Source organism: Triticum dicoccoides, chromosome 5B, assembly GCF_002162155.2.
Source record: "Triticum dicoccoides isolate Atlit2015 ecotype Zavitan chromosome 5B, WEW_v2.0, whole genome shotgun sequence".
Classification (NCBI taxonomy): domain Eukaryota; kingdom Viridiplantae; phylum Streptophyta; class Magnoliopsida; order Poales; family Poaceae; genus Triticum; species Triticum dicoccoides.
In genome coordinates, this window is record NC_041389.1 from 451,363,414 (window position 1) to 451,367,873 (window position 4,460).

Genomic DNA, 4,460 nt, shown 5'->3' on the forward strand with positions numbered 1-4,460 from the left:
CTTTGATGTAATATAGAACGTCGGATGTGATTTAGTGGGATTGATCAAACGCCTCTGGTGCTTCTGTGTACACTTTGTGGTGTGACTTTAGGAGGATTCATGTTTGCTCTTTTAATAGTAGTATAGATATGATATTCCTCATTCCAATTAATGTCACTAAATATCTGAGGTTTATGGATATATGATATTCCTCAGTCCTCATTCCAATCAAACGAATGGGTAAGTGCAAAAGTTAATGAATCTGAGTTGAGTGAAAAGGATCAAATGAATGAACGAATGAATCACACACATGTCGTTCATCAGTTCTTCTCCACCTAAAAATGGAACCCAATATGTTGTTGTTGCAATATTGCATTGCTCCACGGGAACCGATCAGCCTCCTCGCTAGCGCCGAGGAACCTCATTTGGCCATTTCTTTTGCCGCCGGCCTCAACATCTCCCGTGACATTTCTCCGCTAGCTCGATGACGAAGCCATGTCCATCATGTTTCACTTCATCTTACGTTACTCCTCATTGTAACATAAGTACTACTATCGAAGCATGCATATCAGTAAAATATAGGAATGGATTTCTAGTATAGCAATATCTACACAACAAAATTTGTTTTGCCGAGGAACTTATATGCTTTCCTTCCCGAAACCAATTAAACAATCTGCCAAATGCTGATCGAACCCTTTGGTCTATACACAAATTATAGTAATTAAAAAAAGTTGGGCGCGTCTCCCCAAATTTCCAAGGGGAAGCGACAAAAAACCACCGTCTCGTGCTTGTCTGCTTGACGGTCCACCTCTCCACGTGTCACGATCTTACAGCAGATGGATGGTTCCTGTGCGGCTGCTTGAGCGTGCTTGATAACGCGCATGCGCACCGCTCAACATTTGGGTAGAATTTTGCCTACAACAAAGTTCTCTGTGCCATTGTAAGTTAAATGTGCATACATGTCCAGGGCTTTGTTACAAAAAGAGGACATGAAGTTGCTCATATAATATGCAGTAGTAGTTCCCCTGTATTGTCCAACGTAAAATTTGTAGGCACATCAAGCTGCCGGAATTTGAGTTTTCGCTTAGGGGGGCGAATCGGGGAGGAGGAGGAATCCTAATTCTCCTGCACCTTAATTGGCGGAGGATTCCTCCCCGATTCGGTTTGGCCTCTTGCACCTTTCCTTCTTCCCTGTGTGTGTGCGCACGCGCATCCATCTCCTCCAAAGCACATCAAATCTTGGAGGTCCTCTCCACATAGCTCCACGCTCTCTCGATCTAAAGGTTTAGGATCCCAATTAGATAAACTCCAAACTAGACGAGAAGCGTCGCTAGGCTTTCTCTCTTTCTAGTTTTTTTGGTGTTCATATTCTTGGACGTCGGATCTTTGTTGGATTACTTCTTTGGAACGCATGTATACCTTGGTGGGATCGTCTACTTCGGCTATCGTTTCAGAGAATATTTTTGCACTGGGCGGTATAACTTAGTTGTGGGAATCATCATGCTTCACCAACTTCTTAACCACTTCCGCTACTCTACTCATTTGTGAGTTTGATCATTACTGCCCTCTTGATATTGTTCCTGGGTGTGATCGTGTAGCACAATATTTTGTTGTTGCGTATAGCATGTTCCCCTACAATGGTATCATGAGCATTTCTGTAGATGCAGGTACAATTAGAGCATATGGTGATATGCGGCATTGTGTGCGGAGTGGTTAGGGAGCTCTAATTACCGGACGTTCATGTTGTAACCCTTATTTAGCGTAGTTTTGATCTCGAGAACTTTGTTACAGCAGTCTGAATTTATGAAGTATTTTTATGCTCCTTGTGAGTATGTTGTTCGCTAACCGAAGTTATGCTTCAGATTCTTTCGGTTCAACCATAGTTGAGAATAATGCTAATTTTTACGATGAAGGGGGCTTGTAGATTTGATCTACACGGGGGTCATGCATAATGCTGAAGTTTAGTCTTTGGTATATCCTAAGGCACCCTGCATGTTTATGTTTATTAAACAACAACGTGAAGTGCATGCTTATGGTTTCGTAGGAAAATAAAAAAATTCCACTTAACTGTGGCAGCCATGGTAATTAGCAAAAGCGATTAGAGGCATCTCACTTATTTTTGCAGGAGGTTTGCATGTGACATGGTATGAGCCTTTATAAGATTAATATGTTTATATGAGATACAATCGTCATATGCGAAAAAAAGAGTTCTCTAGCGAGAAAAGTTGAAGAATCATGCTAGAGTAGAAAAGTTCTTCCACGGCAGCAAAAATAGATTGCAACAGTAGAGTTTTCAAAACTGTTTCCATGACAGCGTTTTCTGCTGAAAAACTGCCCACGACAACGTTTTCTGCTGCCACAGTGATGATTTTCTGCTGGTTTCAAAAAGCTTCTTCCACGGTAGACTTTTTGCAAGAACTGTGCATAGACGACGCAGACCACTTCAACGGAAGGGGCTATACATGTCACTGAATTATGAATTGATATTAATCCCCTTTTGTGCACCTTATTCGATGTATTTTGTAAGGTGAGCTCTCACTTAAAAATATCAAGCTGATAGTGTTTATTACTGAAAAAGGCTTTCGCCCCGCTTTATATTATAAAGCCACCATACAACAAGCATCCAACAATGTCCAACACAAACCACACACACATACGGAGGTCCACAAGAACAAATAGTACAAGAAAGGGGCAAAGCTGAGGGCACAGCACAACAAGCCCTAAATGTCAGCATTAATCTTGATCATGTAGATGGCGGCTGGGCGCTGTGGCTGTGGCTGTTGGTAGCGGCCGTTCGCGGCCAGAGCTGCATGGAGTTTGATAGTGGGTTAGTTAGTGCTCGGGTGTGATGCGTGCATGCAATGGTTAGTGGCTGTGTAGTAGCCGGATAATGCGTGCGTGCATGCAGTGTGTGTGTGCACAAGTCTTGGTATAAAAGCCCTCCCGTGTCTTGAAGTTGCCTGGCCGTGATGTAGCCTCTGAATACAAAGGAAACAAGTGGCCGTTCGTGCGGCCGGCAGCGTTCGTGCGCTGGGAAAAACCACCGTGTCCTCGTGCTCATCCTCCTTCTCCCTTTCTCCTTGGTTGGTTTGAGCCATGGCAACGCAGAGAGCGAGGAGAGCAGCGGCGAGGGACTGGCGGCAACAACACTAAACCCAAAACACACACGCCAAATGGCCGCCAGGCGGACTAGTCAGGCTCAGGAGGAGGAGGCGGCAGCAGGGGAGCCACGCGGAGCGCCATCGAGCGAAGATCAGAGAGGAGGGTGACTAGTACAAATAGGGCATATTGTCCCGGTTCATAAGGGCCTTTAGTCCCGGTTCTGGAACCGGGACTAAAGGGTCGTTACTAAAGCCTCCCCCTTTAGTCCCGGTTCTTACACGAACCGGGACTAAAGGCCGTCCACGTGGCCGCTGCCTGGAGGTCCACCTTTAGTCCCGGTTGGTAACACCAACCGGTACTAAAGGAAATTTTATGATTTTTTTGATTTTTTTTGATTTTTTTTGAATTTTTTTATTTTCAAATTTCTGAATTATTTTAACCTCTAATCTCTAATCACCCTCATCACTGCTCAATTTAACCTCTAACTCTAATCACCCCTCATTATTTCAAATCATCTAACTTTCCGGACGATCACCCATCTCACTACTCCAGCCTGAGCACGCTTAACTTTCGGGTTCTATTCTCCCTCGTTTCCAAGTCTGCACTTGTTGTTTTCCTAACAATAGTAAGATGTCAATCCTATTAACCCTCAGGAATTTAGCTTGAGCATGAAGTCACACATTTCACTATTTGAGTTTGAAATTATTATTCTAGAAAACAATAATTATTTAGTTACACTAATATTTCTTGAATAAGTAGTTTGACCACAATTTGACCATAGTTTGACCACAGTTTGACCAGAATTGACCAAAATTCAAAAACACTGAAACAATTATTTAGTAAGACTAATATTTCTTAAATAAGTAGTTTGACCATTGTTTGACCATTGTTTGACCACAATTTGACCAGATTTGACCAAAATTCAAAAAACTGAAATAATTATTTAGTAACCCTAATATTCTTGAATAATTATTTAGTAACACTAATACTTTTCTTGAATAAGCAGTTTGACCATAGTTTGACAAGATTTAACAAAAATAAAAAAAAATCCAAAAAAGCTGAAATTTGAGCATAACTTTTTTTCCTTTTAGAATTTGAGGATTCTAAAAATTTGCAAACAGGCCATAGGCTGTCAAAATCGGATGCGGATTTTCGTGCTGAACATTTTGATATATTATACGTTTTTTTCTGACATAGTATGCAAAAGTTATAGTCGTTTTACATTTTCCCTACACTTTTTGCGAAACATGTCCAAATTTAAATTTTTAAATTTTCCTAACTAGTAGATGTAGTAACATAACTACATCTCGAAGGATTTTAATTTTGAAGTTTTTATCATTTTCTTTTGCTTTTTACAAAACTGAAAAGGCGATCCACGC